The sequence below is a fragment of the Ovis canadensis genome, chromosome 22 (genome assembly GCF_042477335.2).
Source record: "Ovis canadensis isolate MfBH-ARS-UI-01 breed Bighorn chromosome 22, ARS-UI_OviCan_v2, whole genome shotgun sequence".
NCBI classification, from domain to species: Eukaryota; Metazoa; Chordata; class Mammalia; order Artiodactyla; family Bovidae; genus Ovis; species Ovis canadensis.
Genome location: NC_091266.1, coordinates 1,828,354 through 1,848,018, shown reverse-complemented (window position 1 = coordinate 1,848,018; position 19,665 = coordinate 1,828,354).

Below are 19,665 nucleotides of genomic sequence, written 5' to 3'. Positions count from 1 at the left end.
TCCTCTTGAGATGCGACGGGAACGCCGGGAATTCTTTCCCTATGAAACAGGGAAAGCATTCCTCATCTCAGGCTCGGAGGCGGAAACGGGTCTCCCCTGGATGTTTGCGCGAGCCTGGTGCTTCCTTTCGAGTGGAGACGGGTATGTCGGGGAACTTCTTGAGTTGCAGCAAGGGTGTGAGGGACACTTTGGAAGTTCCAGTGGTTAGACGTGATTGGCCTCGAGAAGCCTCAGCGGAAATGGGCCTCATCTCGCTTGGAGGGCAAAACCTCCTGGATTTTCTCGAGTTGCGGCAGGTGCTCTCGACTTACGAAGGGGACCTCAGGGACCCGCTCTGGTGGCCTCAGGAAAGGCTAGTCCCCATGCGAGTTCCTCGGGGGCCTCTCGGGATTCCTCTCCCCTCGATGCCGGGGCCTAAGACCTTGTGTGGAGTCGGGGCCGGATCCTGAGGATTCCTCTCCAGTGCTGACATGGATCTTGGGGTACTTCTGGAGTCTCCCCAGGGGAGTCAGTCCTCGTCTCGAATGCGGGCATGCACTTGCGCTTTCCTCCAGAGCGGTAGCAGCAGTGTCATACAGTCTGCCGCGTGGATCAAAGGATCTATGGTTTTCCCTCGAGTCTTTCCCACGAGGCTTTCCCACGAGGCTTTCCCACAGGGCTGTCCCACGTGCACACGTGGTGGGAGTCGATCCTCGGCTTGAACGTCAAGGCAGTGCAGGGAAAACAGGATCCTCTGGAATGGACTGACACATCTGGGGGACTCTTGGAATGGTGGCACGACCCTGGAGTTCCTCTCGCCTTTCCTGTGGAGAGCGCCTCCTCTTGATATGCGACGGGAACGCCGGGAATTCTTTCCCTACGAAACAGGGAAAGGATCCCTCATCTCGAACTAGGAGGCGAAAACGGGGCTCCCCTGGATGTGTGCGGGACCCACGTGCTTCCTCTCGAGTTTAGACGGGTATGTCGGGGAACTTCTGGAGTTGCAGCAAGGGTGTGAAAGACCCTTTGGAAGTTCCAGTTGTTAGATGTGATTAGCCTCGAGAAGCCTCAGCAGAAATGGGCCTCATCTCGCTTGGAGGGCAAAACCTCCTGGATTTTCTCGAGTTGCGGCAGGTGCTCTCGACTTACGACGGGGACCTCGGGGACCCGCTCTGGTGGCCTCAGGAAAGGCCAGTCCCCATGCGAGTTCCTCGGGGGCCTCTCGGGATTCCTCTCCCCTCGATGCCGGGGCCTAAGACCTTGTGTGGAGTCGGGGTCGGAACCTGAGGATTCCTCTCCAGTGCTGACATGGATCTTGGGGTACTTCTGGAGTCTCCCCAGGGGAGTCAGTCCTCGTCTCGAATGCGGTCATGCACTTGCGCTTTCCTCCAGAGAGGTAGCAGCAGTGTCACGCAGTCCGCCGCGTGGATCAAAGGATCTATGGTTTTCCCTCGAGTCTTTCCCACGAGGCTTTCCCACGACGATTTCCCACAGGGCTGTCCCACGTGCACAAGTGGTTGGAGTCGATCCTCGGCTTGAACGTCAAGGCAGTGCAGGGAAAACAGGTTGCTCTGGAATGGACTGACACATCTGGGGGACTCTTGGAATGGTGGCACGACCCTGGAGTTCTTCTCGCCTTTCCTGTGGAGAGCGCCTCCTCTTGAGATGCGTCGGGAATGCCGGGAATTCTTTCCCTACGAAACAGGGAAAGGATCCCTCATCTCGAGCTAGGAGGCGGAAACGGGGCTCCCCTGGATGTGTGCGGGACCCTCGTGCTTCCTCTTGAGTGGAGACAGGTATGTCGGGGAACTTCTTGATTTGCAGCAAGGGTGTGAAGGACCCTTTGGAAGTTCCAGTGGTTAGATGTGATTAGCCTCGAGAAGCCCCAGCGGAAATGGGCCTCATCTGGCCTGGAAGGCAAAACCTCCTGGATTTTCTCGAGTTGCGGCAGGTGCTCTCGACTTACGACGGGGACCCCAGGGACCCCTCTGGTGGCCTCAGGAAAGGCCAGTCCCCATGCGAGTTCCTCGGGGGCCTCTCGGGATTCCTCTCCCGTCGATGCCGGGGCCTAAGACCTTGTGTGGAGTCGCGGCCAGAACCTGAGGATTCCTCTCCAGTGCTGACATGGATCTTGGGGTACTTCTGGAGTCTCCCCAGGGGAGTCAGTCCTTGTCTCGAATGCGGGCATGCACTTGCGCTTTCCTCCAGAGCGGTAGCAGCAGTGTCACTCATTCTGCCGCGTGGATCAAAGGGTCTATGGTTTTCCCTCGAGTCTTTCCCACGAGGCTTTCCCTCGAGGCTTTCCCACAGGGCTATCCCACGTGCACACGTGGTGGGAGTCGATCCTCGGCTTGAACGTCAAGGCAGTGCAGGGAAAACAGGTTCCTCTGGAATGGACTGAAACATCTGGGGGACTCTTGGAATGGTGGCACTAACCTGGAGTTCCTCTCGCCTTACCTGTGGAGAGCGCCTCCTCTTGAGATGCGACGGCAACGCCGGGAATTTTTTCCCTACGAAACAGAGAAAGGATCCCTCATCTCGAACTAGGAGGCGGAAACGGGGCTCACCTGGATGTGTGCGGGACCCCACGTGCTTCCTCTCGAGTGGAGACGGGTATGTCGCGGAACTGCTTGAGTTGCAGCAAGGGTGTGAAGGACCCTTTGGAAGTTCCAGTGGTTAGATGTGATTGGCCTCGAGAAGCCTCAGCGGAAATGGGCCTCATCTCGCCTGGAGGGCAAAACCTCCTGGATTTTCTCGAGTTGCGGCAGGTGCTCTCGACTTACGAAGGGGACCTCAGGGACCCGCTCTGGTGGCCTCAGGAAAGGCCAGTCCCCATGCGAGTTCCTCGGGGGCCTCTCGGGATTCCTCTCCCCTCGATGCCGGGGCCTAAGACCTTGTGTGGAGTCGGGGCCGGATCCTGAGGATTCCTCTCCAGTGCTGACATGGATCTTGGGGTACTTCTGGAGTCTCCCCAGGGGAGTCAGTCCTCGTCTCGAATGCGGGCATGCACTTGCGCTTTCCTCCAGAGCGGTAGCAGCAGTGTCATACAGTCTGCCGCGTGGATCAAAGGATCTATGGTTTTCCCTCGAGTCTTTCCCACGAGGCTTTCCCACGAGGCTTTCCCACAGGGCTGTCCCACGTGCACACGTGGTGGGAGTCGATCCTCGGCTTGAACGTCAAGGCAGTGCAGGGAAAACAGGATCCTCTGGAATGGACTGACACATCTGGGGGACTCTTGGAATGGTGGCACGACCCTGGAGTTCCTCTCGCCTTTCCTGTGGAGAGCGCCTCCTCTTGATATGCGACGGGAACGCCGGGAATTCTTTCCCTACGAAACAGGGAAAGGATCCCTCATCTCGAACTAGGAGGCGGAAACGGGGCTCCCCTGGATGTGTGCGGGACCCAAGTGCTTCCTCTCGAGTTTAGACGGGTATGTCGGGGAACTTCTTGAGTTGCAGCAAGGGTGTGAAAGACCCTTTGGAAGTTCCAGTTGTTAGATGTGATTAGCCTCGAGAAGCCTCAGCGGAAATGGGCCTCATCTCGCTTGGAGGGCAAAACCTCCTGGATTTTCTCGAGTTGCGGCAGGTGCTCTCGACTTACGACGGGGACCTCGGGGACCCGCTCTGGTGGCCTCAGGAAAGGCCAGTCCCCATGCGAGTTCCTCGGGGGCCTCTCGGGATTCCTCTCCCGTCGATGCCGGGGCCTAAGACCTTGTGTGGAGTCGGGGTCGGAACCTGAGGATTCCTCTCCAGTGCTGACATGGATCTTGGGGTACTTCTGGAGTCTCCCCAGGGGAGTCAGTCCTCGTCTCGAATGCGGTCATGCACTTGCGCTTTCCTCCAGAGAGGTAGCAGCAGTGTCACGCAGTCCGCCGCGTGGATCAAAGGATCTATGGTTTTCCCTCGAGTCTTTCCCACGAGGCTTACCCACGACGATTTCCCACAGGGCTGTCCCACGTGCACACGTGGTGGGAGTCGATCCTCGGCTTGAACGTCAAGGCAGTGCAGGGAAAACAGGTTCCTCTGGAATGGACTGACACATCTGGGGGACTCTTGGAATGGTGGCACGACCCTGGAGTTCCTCTCGCCTTTCCTGTGGAGAGCGCCTCGTCTTGAGATGTGACGGGAACGCCGGGAATTCTTTCCCTACGAAACAGGGAAAGGATCCCTCATCTCGAGCTAGGAGGCGGAAACGGGGCTCCCCTGGATGTGTGCGGGACCCCACGTGCTTCCTCTCGAGTGGAGACGGGTATGTCGGGGAACTTCTTGAGTTGCAGCAAGGGTGTGAAGGACCCTTTGGAAGTTACAGTGGTTAGATGTGATTGGCCTCGAGAAGCCTCAGCGGAAATGGGCCTCATCTCGCCTGGAGGGCAAAACCTCCTGGATTTTTTCGAGTTGCGGCAGGTGCTCTCGACTTACGACGGGGACCTCAGGGAACCGCTCTGGTGGCCTCAGGAAAGGCCAGTCCCCATGCGAGTTCCTCGGGGGCCTCTCGTGATTCTTCTCCCGTCGATGCCGGGGCCTAAGACCTTGTGTGGAGTCGGGGCCGGAACCTGAGGATTCCTCTCCAGTGCTGACATGGATCTTGGGGTACTTCTGGAGTCTCCCCAGGGGAGTCAGTCCTCGTCTCGAATGCGGGCATGCACTTGCGCTTTCCTCCAGAGCGGTAGCAGCAGTGTCACGCAGTCCGCCGCGTGGACCAAAGGATCTATGGTTTTCCCTCGAGTCTTTCCCACGAGGCTTTCCCACAGGGCTGTCCCACGTGCACACGTGGTGGGAGTCGATCCTCGGCTTGAACGTCAAGGCAGTGCAGGGAAAACAGGTTCCTCTGGAATGGACTGACACATCTGGGTGACTCTTGGAATGGTGGCATGACCCTGGAGTTCCGCTCGCCTTTCCTGTGGAGAGCGCCTCCTCTTGAGATGCGACGGGAACGCCGGGAATTCTTTCCCTACGAAACAGGGAAAGGATCCCTCATCTCGAGCTTGTAGGGGGAAACGGGGCTCCCCTGGATGTGTGCGGGACACCACGTACTTCCTCTCGAGTGCAGACGGGTATGTCGGGGAACTTCTTGAGTTGCAGCAAGGGTGTGAAGGACCCTTTGGAAGTTCCAGTGGTTAGACGTGATTGGCCTCGAGAAGCCTCAGCGGAAATGGGCCTCATCTCGCCTGGAGGGCAAAACCTCCTGGATTTTCTCGAGTTGCGGCAGGTGCTCTCGACTTACGACGGGGACCTCAGGGACCCGCTCTTGTGGCCTCAGGAAAGGCCAGTCCCCATGCGAGTTCCTCGGGGGCCTCTCGGGATTCCTCTCCCGTCGATGCCGGGGCCTAAGACCTTGTGTGGAGTCGGGGCCGGAACCTGAGGATTCCTCTCCAGTGCTGACATGGATCTTGGGGTACTTCTGGAGTCTCCCCAGGGGAGTCAGTCCTCGTCTCGAATGCGGGCATGCACTTGCGCTTTCCTCCAGAGCGGTAGCAGCAGTGTCACGCAGTCCGCCGCGTGGATCAAAGAATCTATGGTTTTCCCTCGAGTCTTTCCCACGAGGCTTTCCCACGAGGCTTTCCCACAGGGCTGTCCCACGTGCACACGTGGTTGGAGTCGTTCCTCGGCTTGAACGTTAAGGCAGTGCAGGGAAAACAGGTTTCTCTGGAATGGACTGACACATCTGGGGGACTCTTGGAATGGTGGCACGACCCTGGAGTTCCTCTCGCCTTTCCTGTGGAGAGCGCCTCCTCTTGAGGTGAGAGGGAAACGTCGGGATTTCTTTCCGGACAAAGCAGCGAAATGTCCCTCATCTCGAGCTACGAGGCGGAAACGGGGCTCCTCTGGATGTGGATGGGATCCTCGTGCTTCTTCTAGAGTGGAGACGGGTATGTCAGGCAACTTCTTGAGTTGCAGCAAGAGTGTGAAGGACCTTTTGGAAGTTCCAGAGGCTAGACGTGATTAGCCTGGAGAAGCCTCAGCGGAAATGGGCCTCATCTCGCCTGGAGGGAAAAACCTCCTGGATTTTCTCGAGTTGCGGCAGGTGCTCTCGACTTACGACGGTGACCTAAGGGACGCGCTCTGGTGGCCTCAGGACTGGCCAGTCGCCATTCCAGTGGCTCGGGAGCCTCTCGGGATTCCGCTCCCTTCGATGCCAGAGCCTAAGACCTTGTGTGGAGTCGTGTCTGGAACCTGAGGATTCCTCTCCAGTGCTGACATGGATCGTGGAGTACTTCTGGTGTTTCCCCAGGGGAGTAAGTCCCCGTCTCGAATGGAGGCATGCACGTGCGCTTTCCTCCAGAGCTGTAACAACACTGTCATGCCTCCCGGCGCGCCGATCATGGGATCTGTGGCTTTCCCACGAGGCTTTCCCACGAGGCTTTCCCACAGGACTGTCCCACGTGTCACCGTGGTGTGAGTCGATGCTCGGCGTGAAACTCGAGGCACTGCAGGGAAAACAGGTCCCTCTGGAATGGACTGAGATATCTGGGGGACTCTGGGAACGGTGGCACGACCCTGGCGTTCCTCTCGCCTTTCCTGTGAGGAGCGCCTCCACTTGAGATGCAACGGGAACTCCCAGAATTATTTCCCGAAAAAGCTGTGAAAGGATCCCTCATCTTGAGCTACGAGGCGGACACGGGGCTCCCCTGGATGTGGGCGGGACCCTCGTGCTTCCTCTCGAGTGGAGACGGGTATGTTAGGGAACTTCTTGAGTTGCAGCAAGGGTGTGAAGGACCTTTTAGAAGTTCCAGAGGTTAGGTGTGATTAGCTTCCAGAAGCCTCAGCGGAAATGGGCCTCACTCAGCTGGAGTGCAAAACCTCCTTGATTTTCTCGAGTTGCGGCAGGTGCTCTTGACTTACGACGGGGACTTTAGGGACCCGCTCTGGTGGCCTCAATACTGGCCCGTCCCCATTCGAATTGCTCGGGGTCCTCTCGGGATTCATCTTCCGTCGATGCCGGGGCCTAAGTCCTTGTGTGGAGTCGGGGCCGGAACCTGAGGATTCCTCTCCAGTACTGACATGGATCTTGGAGTACTTTTGGAGTCTCCCCAGGGGAGTCAGTCTTCGTCTCGAATGGGGGCATGCACGTGCGCTTTCCTCCGAGCTGTAGCACCAGCGTCACGATTCCTGTCGCGTGGATCAAGGGATCTGTGGCTTTCCCTCGAGGCTTTCCCACGAGGCTTTCCCACAGGGCTGTCCCACGTGAGACCGTGGTGGGAGTCGATCCTCCTCGTTAAAGTCAAGGCAGTGCAGGGAAAACAGTATCCTCAGGAATGGACTGAGACATCTGGGGGACTCTTGGAATGGTGGCACGACGCTGGAGTTGCTCTCACCTTTCCTGTGGAGAACCCCTACACTTGAGATGCGATGGGAACGCCAAGGAATCTCTCCTGAACAAGCAGCGAACGGATCCCTCATCTCGACCTACGAGGCGGAAACGGAGCTCTTCTGGATGTGGGTGGGACATGCGTGCTTCCTCTCGAGTGGAGAGGGGTATATAGGGGAACTTCTTGAGTTGCAGCAAGGGTGTCAAGGACCCTTTGGAAGTTCCAGAGCTTAGGTGTGATTAGCCTTGAGAAGCCTCAGCGGAAATGGTCCTCATCTCGCCTGGAGGGCAAATCCTAATGGATTTTCTCGAGTTGCGGCAGGTGCTCTCGACATACGACGGGGACCTCTGGGACCCGCTCTGGTTGCCTCAGGAAAGGCCAGTCCCCATGCGAGTTGCACGTGGGCCTCTCGGAATACCTCTCCCTTCGATGCCAGGGCCTAATACCTTGTGTGGAGGCGGGGCCGGAACCTGAGGATTCCTCTCCAGTGCTGACATAGATCTTGGGGTAATTCTGGAGTCTCCCCAGGGGAGTAAGTCCTCGTCTCAAATGGGGGCATGCACGTGCGCTTTCCTCCAGAGCAGTAGCAGCAGTGTCATGCTTTCCATCACCTGGAACAAGGGATCTGTGGCTTTCCCTCGAGGCTTTCCTACGAGGCTGTCCCACAGGGCTGTCACACGTGCCACTGTGGTGGGAGTCAATCATCGGTGTGAAAGTCGAGGCAGTGCAGGGAAAACAGGTTCCTCTGGAATGGACTGAGACTTCTGGGGGACTCTTGGAATGGTGGCACGACGCTGGAGTTCCTCTTGCCTTTCCTGTGGAGAGCACCTCCTCTTGAGGTGAGAGTGGAACGCCGGGAATTCTTTCCCCACAAAGCAGCGAAATGTCCCTCATCTCGAGCTGCGAGGCGGAAACGGGTCTCCTCTGGATGTGGCCGGGACCCTTGTGCTTCCTCTAGAGTGGAGACGGGTATGTCAGGCAACTTCTTGAGTTACAGCAAGGGTGTGAAGGAACTTTTGGAAGTTCCAGAAGTTAGGTTTGATTAGCTTCGAGAAGCCTCAGCGGAAATGGGCTCTTCTCGCCTGGAGGGCAAAACCTCCTGGATTTTTTCGAGTTGCGGCAGGTGCTCTCGATTTACGACGGGGACCTCAGGGACTCGCTCTGGTGGCCTCAGGCAATGCCAGTCCCCATGCGAGTTGCTCGGGTGCCTCTCGGGATTCCTCTCCCTTCGATGCTGGGGCCTGAGATCTTGTGTGGAGTCGGGGCCGGAACCTGGGGATTCCTCTCCAGTGCTGACATGGATCTTGGGGTACTTCTGGAGTCATCCCAGGGGAGTCATTCCTCGTCTCGAATGCTGGCATGCACTTGCTCTTTCCTCCAGAGCCGTAGCAGCAGTGTCACGCAGTCCGCCGCGTGGATCAAAGGATCTATGGTTTTCCCTCGAGTCTTTCCCACGAGGCTTTCCCACAGGTCTGTCCCACGTGCACACGTGGTGGGAGTCGATCCTCGGCTTGAACGTCAAGGCAGTGCAGGGAAAACAGGTTCCTCTGGAATGGACTGACACATCTGGGGGACTCTTGGAATGGTGGCACGACCCTGGAGTTCCTCTCGCCTTTCCTGTGGAGAGCGCCTCCTCTTGAGATGCGACGGGAACGCCGCGAATTCTTTCCCTACGATACAGGGAAAGGATCCCTCATCTCGAGCTAGGAGGCGGAAACGGGGTCCCCTGGATGTGTGCGGGACCCTCGTGCTTCCTCTCGAGTGGAGACGGGTATGTGGGGGAACTTCTTGAGTTGCAGCAAGGGTGTGAAGGACCCTTTGGAAGTTCCAGTGGTTAGATGTGATTAGCCTCGAGAAGCCTCAGCGGAAATGGGCCTCATCTCGCCTGGAGTGCAAAACCTCCTGGATTTTCTCGAGTTGCGGCAGGTGCTCTCGACTTACGACGGGGACCTCAGGGACCCGCTCTGGTGGCCTCAGGAAAGGCCAGTCCCCATGCGAGTTCCTCGGGGTCCTCTCGGGATTCCTCTCCCGTCCATGCCGGGGCCTAAGACGTTGTGTGGAGTCGGGAATGGAACCTGAGGTTTCCTCTCCAGTGCTGACATGGATCGTGGAGTACTTCTGGTGTTTCCCCAGGGGAGTAAGTCCCCGTCTCGAATGGGGGCATGCACGTGCGCTTTCCTCCAGAGCTGTAACAACACTGTCATGCCTCCCGGCGCGCCGATCATGGGATCTGTGGCTTTCCCACGAGGCTTTCCCACGAGGCTTTCCCACAGGACTGTCCCACGTGTCACCGTGGTGTGAGTCGATGCTCGGCGTGAAACTCGAGGCAGTGCAGGGATAACAGGTTCCTCTGGAATGGACTGAGATATCTGGGGGACTCTGGGAACGGTGGCACGACCCTGGAGTTCCTCTCGCCTTTCCTGTGAGGAGCGCCTCCACTTGAGATGCAACAGGAACTCCCAGAATTATTTCCCGAAAAAGCTGTGAAAGGATCCCTCATCTTGAGCTACGAGGCGAACACGGGGCTCCCCTGGATGTGGGCGGGACCCTCGTGCTTCCTATCGAGTGGAGACGGGTATGTTAGGGAACTTCTTGAGTTGCAGCAAGGGTGTGAAGGACCTTTTAGAAGTTCCAGAGGTTAGGTGTGATTAGCTTCCAGAAGCCTCAGCGGAAATGGGCCTCACTCAGCTGGAGTGCAAAACCTCCTTGATTTTCTCGAGTTGCGGCAGGTGCTCTTGACTTACGACGGGGACTTTAGGGACCCGCTCTGGTGGCCTCAATACTGGCCCGTCCCCATTCGAATTGCTCGGGGTCCTCTCGGGATTCATCTTCCGTCGATGCCGGGGCCTAAGTCCTTGTGTGGAGTCGGGGCCGGAACCTGAGGATTCCTCTCCAGTACTGACATGGATCTTGGAGTACTTTTGGAGTCTCCCCAGGGGAGTCAGTCTTCGTCTCGAATGGGGGCATGCACGTGCGCTTTCCTCCGAGCTGTAGCACCAGCGTCACGATTCCTGTCGCGTGGATCAAGGGATCTGTGGCTTTCCCTCGAGGCTTTCCCACGAGGCTTTCCCACAGGGCTGTCCCACGTGAGACCGTGGTGGGAGTCGATCCTCCTCGTTAAAGTCAAGGCAGTGCAGGGAAAACAGTATCCTCAGGAATGGACTGAGACATCTGGGGGACTCTTGGAATGGTGGCACGACGCTGGAGTTGCTCTCACCTTTCCTGTGGAGAGCCCCTACACTTGAGATGCGATGGGAACGCCAAGGAATCTCTCCTGAACAAGCAGCGAACGGATCCCTCATCTCGACCTACGAGGCGGAAACGGAGCTCTTCTGGATGTGGGTGGGACATGCGTGCTTCCTCTCGAGTGGAGAGGGGTATATAGGGGAACTTCTTGAGTTGCAGCAAGGGTGTCAAGGACCCTTTGGAAGTTCCAGAGCTTAGGTGTGATTAGCCTTGAGAAGCCTCAGCGGAAATGGGCCTCATCTCGCCTGGAGTGCAAAACCTCCTGGATTTTCTCGAGTTGCGGCAGGTGCTCTCGACTTACGACGGGGACCTCAGGGACCCGCTCTGGTGGCCTCAGGAAAGGCCAGTCCCCATGCGAGTTCCTCGGGGTCCTCTCGGGATTCCTCTCCCGTCCATGCCGGGGCCTAAGACGTTGTGTGGAGTCGGGAACGGAACCTGAGGATTCCTCTCCAGTGCTGATATGGATCTTGGGGTACTTCTGGAGTCTCCCCAGGGGAGTCAGTCCTCGTCTCGAATGCGGGCATGCACTTGCGCTTTCCTCCAGAGCGGTAGCAGCAGTGTCACGCTGTCCGCCGCGTGGATCAAAGGATCTATGGTTTTCCCTCGAGTCTATCCCATGAGGCTTTCCCACGAGGCTTTCCCACAGGGCTGTCCCACAGGGCTGTCCCACGTGCCAGCGTGGTGGGAGTCGATCCTCGGCGTGGGAGTCGATCCTCGGCGTGAAAGCCGAGGTAGTGCAGGGCAAACAGGTTCCTCTGAATGGACTGAGACATCTGGGGGACTCTTGGAATGGTGGCATGATGCTGGAGTTCCTCTCGCCTTTCCTGTGGAGAGCGCCTCCTCTTGAGGTGAGAGGGAAACGTCGGGATTTCTTTCCGGACAAAGCAGCGAAATGTCCCTCATCTCGAGCTACGAGGCGGAAACGGGGCTCCTCTGGATGTGGATGGGATCCTCGTGCTTCTTCTAGAGTGGAGACGGGTATGTCAGGCAACTTCTTGAGTTGCAGCAAGGGTGTGAAGGACCTTTTGGAAGTTCCAGAGGCTAGACGTGATTAGCCTGGAGAAGCCTCAGCGGAAATGGGCCTCATCTCGCCTGGAGGGAAAAACCTCCTGGATTTTCTCGAGTTGCGGCAGGTGCTCTCGACTTACGACGGTGACCTAAGGGACGCGCTCTGGTGGCCTCAGGACTGGCCAGTCCCCATTCCAATGGCTCGGGAGCCTCTCGGGATTCCGCTCCCTTCGATGCCAGAGCCTAAGACCTTGTGTGGAGTCGTGTCTGGAACCTGAGGATTCCTCTCCAGTGCTGACATGGATCGTGGAGTACTTCTGGTGTTTCCCCAGGGGAGTAAGTCCCCGTCTCGAATGGGGGCATGCACGTGCGCTTTCCTCCAGAGCTGTAACAACACTGTCATGCCTCCCGGCGCGCCGATCATGGGATCTGTGGCTTTCCCACGAGGCTTTCCCACGAGGCTTTCCCACAGGACTGTCCCACGTGTCACCGTGGTGTGAGTCGATGCTCGGCGTGAAACTCGAGGCAGTGCAGGGAAAACAGGTCCCTCTGGAATGGACTGAGATATCTGGGGGACTCTGGGAACGGTGGCACGACCCTGGCGTTCCTCTCGCCTTTCCTGTGAGGAGCGCCTCCACTTGAGATGCAACGGGAACTCCCAGAATTATTTCCCGAAAAAGCTGTGAAAGGATCCCTCATCTTGAGCTACGAGGCGGACACGGGGCTCCCCTGGATGTGGGCGGGACCCTCGTGCTTCCTCTCGAGTGGAGACGGGTATGTTAGGGAACTTCTTGAGTTGCAGCAAGGGTGTGAAGGACCTTTTAGAAGTTCCAGAGGTTAGGTGTGATTAGCTTCCAGAAGCCTCAGCGGAAATGGGCCTCACTCAGCTGGAGTGCAAAACCTCCTTGATTTTCTCGAGTTGCGGCAGGTGCTCTTGACTTACGACGGGGACTTTAGGGACCCGCTCTGGTGGCCTCAATACTGGCCCGTCCCCATTCGAATTGCTCGGGGTCCTCTCGGGATTCATCTTCCGTCGATGCCGGGGCCTAAGTCCTTGTGTGGAGTCGGGGCCGGAACCTGAGGATTCCTCTCCAGTACTGACATGGATCTTGGAGTACTTTTGGAGTCTCCCCAGGGGAGTCAGTCTTCGTCTCGAATGGGGGCATGCACGTGCGCTTTCCTCCGAGCTGTAGCACCAGCGTCACGATTCCTGTCGCGTGGATCAAGGGATCTGTGGCTTTCCCTCGAGGCTTTCCCACGAGGCTTTCCCACAGGGCTGTCCCACGTGAGACCGTGGTGGGAGTCGATCCTCCTCGTTAAAGTCAAGGCAGTGCAGGGAAAACAGTATCCTCAGGAATGGACTGAGACATCTGGGGGACTCTTGGAATGGTGGCACGACGCTGGAGTTGCTCTCACCTTTCCTGTGGAGAACCCCTACACTTGAGATGCGATGGGAACGCCAAGGAATCTCTCCTGAACAAGCAGCGAACGGATCCCTCATCTCGACCTACGAGGCGGAAACGGAGCTCTTCTGGATGTGGGTGGGACATGCGTGCTTCCTCTCGAGTGGAGAGGGGTATATAGGGGAACTTCTTGAGTTGCAGCAAGGGTGTCAAGGACCCTTTGGAAGTTCCAGAGCTTAGGTGTGATTAGCCTTGAGAAGCCTCAGCGGAAATGGTCCTCATCTCGCCTGGAGGGCAAATCCTAATGGATTTTCTCGAGTTGCGGCAGGTGCTCTCGACATACGACGGGGACCTCTGGGACCCGCTCTGGTTGCCTCAGGAAAGGCCAGTCCCCATGCGAGTTCCACGTGGGCCTCTCGGAATACCTCTCCCTTCGATGCCAGGGCCTAATACCTTGTGTGGAGGCGGGGCCGGAACCTGAGGATTCCTCTCCAGTGCTGACATAGATCTTGGGGTAATTCTGGAGTCTCCCCAGGGGAGTAAGTCCTCGTCTCAAATGGGGGCATGCACGTGCGCTTTCCTCCAGAGCAGTAGCAGCAGTGTCATGCTTTCCATCACCTGGAACAAGGGATCTGTGGCTTTCCCTCGAGGCTTTCCTACGAGGCTGTCCCACAGGGCTGTCACACGTGCCACTGTGGTGGGAGTCAATCATCGGTGTGAAAGTCGAGGCAGTGCAGGGAAAACAGGTTCCTCTGGAATGGACTGAGACTTCTGGGGGACTCTTGGAATGGTGGCACGACGCTGGAGTTCCTCTTGCCTTTCCTGTGGAGAGCACCTCCTCTTGAGGTGAGAGTGGAACGCCGGGAATTCTTTCCCCACAAAGCAGCGAAATGTCCCTCATCTCGAGCTGCGAGGCGGAAACGGGTCTCCTCTGGATGTGGCCGGGACCCTTGTGCTTCCTCTAGAGTGGAGACGGGTATGTCAGGCAACTTCTTGAGTTACAGCAAGGGTGTGAAGGAACTTTTGGAAGTTCCAGAAGTTAGGTTTGATTAGCTTCGAGAAGCCTCAGCGGAAATGGGCTCTTCTCGCCTGGAGGGCAAAACCTCCTGGATTTTTTCGAGTTGCGGCAGGTGCTCTCGATTTACGACGGGGACCTCAGGGACTCGCTCTGGTGGCCTCAGGCAATGCCAGTCCCCATGCGAGTTGCTCGGGTGCCTCTCGGGATTCCTCTCCCTTCGATGCTGGGGCCTGAGATCTTGTGTGGAGTCGGGGCCGGAACCTGGGGATTCCTCTCCAGTGCTGACATGGATCTTGGGGTACTTCTGGAGTCATCCCAGGGGAGTCATTCCTCGTCTCGAATGCTGGCATGCACTTGCTCTTTCCTCCAGAGCCGTAGCAGCAGTGTCACGCAGTCCGCCGCGTGGATCAAAGGATCTATGGTTTTCCCTCGAGTCTTTCCCACGAGGCTTTCCCACAGGTCTGTCCCACGTGCACACGTGGTGGGAGTCGATCCTCGGCTTGAACGTCAAGGCAGTGCAGGGAAAACAGGTTCCTCTGGAATGGACTGACACATCTGGGGGACTCTTGGAATGGTGGCACGACCCTGGAGTTCCTCTCGCCTTTCCTGTGGAGAGAGCCTCCTCTTGAGATGCGACGGGAACGCCGCGAATTCTTTCCCTACGAAACAGGGAAAGGATCCCTCATCTCGAGCTAGGAGGCGGAAACGGGGTCCCCTGGATGTGTGCGGGACCCTCGTGCTTCCTCTCGAGTGGAGACGGGTATGTGGGGGAACTTCTTGAGTTGCAGCAAGGGTGTGAAGGACCCTTTGGAAGTTCCAGTGGTTAGATGTGATTAGCCTCGAGAAGCCTCAGCGGAAATGGGCCTCATCTCGCCTGGAGTGCAAAACCTCCTGGATTTTCTCGAGTTGCGGCAGGTGCTCTCGACTTACGACGGGGACCTCAGGGACCCGCTCTGGTGGCCTCAGGAAAGGCCAGTCCCCATGCGAGTTCCTCGGGGTCCTCTCGGGATTCCTCTCCCGTCCATGCCGGGGCCTAAGACGTTGTGTGGAGTCGGGAATGGAACCTGAGGTTTCCTCTCCAGTGCTGACATGGATCGTGGAGTACTTCTGGTGTTTCCCCAGGGGAGTAAGTCCCCGTCTCGAATGGGGGCATGCACGTGCGCTTTCCTCCAGAGCTGTAACAACACTGTCATGCCTCCCGGCGCGCCGATCATGGGATCTGTGGCTTTCCCACGAGGCTTTCCCACGAGGCTTTCCCACAGGACTGTCCCACGTGTCACCGTGGTGTGAGTCGATGCTCGGCGTGAAACTCGAGGCAGTGCAGGGATAACAGGTTCCTCTGGAATGGACTGAGATATCTGGGGGACTCTGGGAACGGTGGCACGACCCTGGAGTTCCTCTCGCCTTTCCTGTGAGGAGCGCCTCCACTTGAGATGCAACAGGAACTCCCAGAATTATTTCCCGAAAAAGCTGTGAAAGGATCCCTCATCTTGAGCTACGAGGCGAACACGGGGCTCCCCTGGATGTGGGCGGGACCCTCGTGCTTCCTATCGAGTGGAGACGGGTATGTTAGGGAACTTCTTGAGTTGCAGCAAGGGTGTGAAGGACCTTTTAGAAGTTCCAGAGGTTAGGTGTGATTAGCTTCCAGAAGCCTCAGCGGAAATGGGCCTCACTCAGCTGGAGTGCAAAACCTCCTTGATTTTCTCGAGTTGCGGCAGGTGCTCTTGACTTACGACGGGGACTTTAGGGACCCGCTCTGGTGGCCTCAATACTGGCCCGTCCCCATTCGAATTGCTCGGGGTCCTCTCGGGATTCATCTTCCGTCGATGCCGGGGCCTAAGTCCTTGTGTGGAGTCGGGGCCGGAACCTGAGGATTCCTCTCCAGTACTGACATGGATCTTGGAGTACTTTTGGAGTCTCCCCAGGGGAGTCAGTCTTCGTCTCGAATGGGGGCATGCACGTGCGCTTTCCTCCGAGCTGTAGCACCAGCGTCACGATTCCTGTCGCGTGGATCAAAGGATCTGTGGCTTTCCCTCGAGGCTTTCCCACGAGGCTTTCCCACAGGGCTGTCCCACGTGAGACCGTGGTGGGAGTCGATCCTCCTCGTTAAAGTCAAGGCAGTGCAGGGAAAACAGTATCCTCAGGAATGGACTGAGACATCTGGGGGACTCTTGGAATGGTGGCACGACGCTGGAGTTGCTCTCACCTTTCCTGTGGAGAGCCCCTACACTTGAGATGCGATGGGAACGCCAAGGAATCTCTCCTGAACAAGCAGCGAACGGATCCCTCATCTCGACCTACGAGGCGGAAACGGAGCTCTTCTGGATGTGGGTGGGACATGCGTGCTTCCTCTCGAGTGGAGAGGGGTATATAGGGGAACTTCTTGAGTTGCAGCAAGGGTGTCAAGGACCCTTTGGAAGTTCCAGAGCTTAGGTGTGATTAGCCTTGAGAAGCCTCAGCGGAAATGGGCCTCATCTCGCCTGCAGGGTAAAACCTCCTGGATTTTCTCGAGTTGCGGCAGGTGCTCTCGACTTACGACGGGGACCTCAGGAAACCCGCTCTGGTGGCCTCAGGAAAGGCCAGTCCCCATGCGAGTTCCTCGGGGGCCTCTCGGGATTCCTCTCCCCTCGATGCCGGGGCCTAAGACCTTGTGTGGAGTCGGGGCCGGAACCTGGGGATTCCTCTCCAGTGCTGACATGGATCTTGGGGTACTTCTGGAGTCATCCCAGGGGAGTCATTCCTCGTCTCGAATGCTGGCATGCACTTGCTCTTTCCTCCAGAGCCGTAGCAGCAGTGTCACGCAGTCCGCCGCGTGGATCAAAGGATCTATGGTTTTCCCTCGAGTCTTTCCCACGAGGCTTTCCCACAGGTCTGTCCCACGTTCACACGTGGTGGGAGTCGATCCTCGGCTTGAACGTCAAGGCAGTGCAGGGAAAGCAGGTTCCTCTGGAATGGACTGACACATCTGGGGGACTCTTGGAATGGTGGCACGACCCTGGAGTTCCTCTCGCCTTTCCTGTGGAGAGCGCCTCCTCTTGAGATGCGACGGGAACGCCGCGAATTCTTTCCCTACGAAACAGGGAAAGGATCCCTCATCTCGAGCTAGGAGGCGGAAACGGGGTCCCCTGGATGTGTGCGGGACCCTCGTGCTTCCTCTCGAGTGGAGACGGGTATGTGGGGGTACTTCTTGAGTTGCAGCAAGGGCGTGAAGGACCCTTTGGAAGTTCCAGTGGTTAGATGTGATTAGCCTCGAGAAGCCTCAGCGGAAATGGGCCTCATCTCGCCTGGAGTGCAAAACCTCCTGGATTTTCTCGAGTTGCGGCAGGTGCTCTCGACTTACGACGGGGACCTCAGGGACCCGCTCTGGTGGCCTCAGGAAAGGCCAGTCCCCATGCGAGTTCCTCGGGGTCCTCTCGGGATTCCTCTCCCGTCCATGCCGGGGCCTAAGACGTTGTGTGGAGTCGGGAACGGAACCTGAGGATTCCTCTCCAGTGCTGATATGGATCTTGGGGTACTTCTGGAGTCTCCCCAGGGGAGTCAGTCCTCGTCTCGAATGCGGGCATGCACTTGCGCTTTCCTCCAGAGCAGTAGCAGCAGTGTCACGCTGTCCGCCGCGTGGATCAAAGGATCTATGGTTTTCCCTCGAGTCTATCCCATGAGGCTTTCCCACGAGGCTTTCCCACAGGGCTGTCCCACAGGGCTGTCCCACGTGCCAGCGTGGTGGGAGTCGATCCTCGGCGTGGGAGTCGATCCTCGGCGTGAAAGCCGAGGTAGTGCAGGGCAAACAGGTTCCTCTGAATGGACTGAGACATCTGGGGGACTCTTGGAATGGTGGCATGATGCTGGAGTTCCTCTCGCCTTTCCTGTGGAGAGCGCCTCCTCTTGAGGTGAGAGGGAAACGTCGGGATTTCTTTCCGGACAAAGCAGCGAAATGTCCCTCATCTCGAGCTACGAGGCGGAAACGGGGCTCCTCTGGATGTGGATGGGATCCTCGTGCTTCTTCTAGAGTGGAGACGGGTATGTCAGGCAACTTCTTGAGTTGCAGCAAGGGTGTGAAGGACCTTTTGGAAGTTCCAGAGGCTAGACGTGATTAGCCTGGAGAAGCCTCAGCGGAAATGGGCCTCATCTCGCCTGGAGGGAAAAACCTCCTGGATTTTCTCGAGTTGCGGCAGGTGCTCTCGACTTACGACGGTGACCTAAGGGACGCGCTCTGGTGGCCTCAGGACTGGCCAGTCGCCATTCCAGTGGCTCGGGAGCCTCTCGGGATTCCGCTCCCTTCGATGCCAGAGCCTAAGACCTTGTGTGGAGTCGTGTCTGGAACCTGAGGATTCCTCTCCAGTGCTGACATGGATCGTGGAGTACTTCTGGTGTTTCCCCAGGGGAGTAAGTCCCCGTCTCGAATGGGGGCATGCACGTGCGCTTTCCTCCAGAGCTGTAACAACACTGTCATGCCTCCCGGCGCGCCGATCATGGGATCTGTGGCTTTCCCACGAGGCTTTCCCACGAGGCTTTCCCACAGGACTGTCCCACGTGTCACCGTGGTGTGAGTCGATGCTCGGCGTGAAACTCGAGGCAGTGCAGGGAAAACAGGTCCCTCTGGAATGGACTGAGATATCTGGGGGACTCTGGGAACGGTGGCACGACCCTGGCGTTCCTCTCGCCTTTCCTGTGAGGAGCGCCTCCACTTGAGATGCAACGGGAACTCCCAGAATTATTTCCCGAAAAAGCTGTGAAAGGATCCCTCATCTTGAGCTACGAGGCGGACACGGGGCTCCCCTGGATGTGGGCGGGACCCTCGTGCTTCCTCTCGAGTGGAGACGGGTATGTTAGGGAACTTCTTGAGTTGCAGCAAGGGTGTGAAGGACCTTTTAGAAGTTCCAGAGGTTAGGTGTGATTAGCTTCCAGAAGCCTCAGCGGAAATGGGCCTCACTCAGCTGGAGTGCAAAACCTCCTTGATTTTCTCGAGTTGCGGCAGGTGCTCTTGACTTACGACGGGGACTTTAGGGACCCGCTCTGGTGGCCTCAATACTGGCCCGTCCCCATTCGAATTGCTCGGGGTCCTCTCGGGATTCATCTTCCGTCGATGCCGGGGCCTAAGTCCTTGTGTGGAGTCGGGGCCGGAACCTGAGGATTCCTCTCCAGTACTGACATGGATCTTGGAGTACTTTTGGAGTCTCCCCAGGGGAGTCAGTCTTCGTCTCGAATGGGGGCATGCACGTGCGCTTTCCTCCGAGCTGTAGCACCAGCGTCACGATTCCTGTCGCGTGGATCAAGGGATCTGTGGCTTTCCCTCGAGGCTTTCCCACGAGGCTTTCCCACAGGGCTGTCCCACGTGAGACCGTGGTGGGAGTCGATCCTCCTCGTTAAAGTCAAGGCAGTGCAGGGAAAACAGTATCCTCAGGAATGGACTGAGACATCTGGGGGACTCTTGGAATGGTGGCACGACGCTGGAGTTGCTCTCACCTTTCCTGTGGAGAACCCCTACACTTGAGATGCGATGGGAACGCCAAGGAATCTCTCCTGAACAAGCAGCGAACGGATCCCTCATCTCGACCTACGAGGCGGAAACGGAGCTCTTCTGGATGTGGGTGGGACATGCGTGCTTCCTCTCGAGTGGAGAGGGGTATATAGGGGAACTTCTTGAGTTGCAGCAAGGGTGTCAAGGACCCTTTGGAAGTTCCAGAGCTTAGGTGTGATTAGCC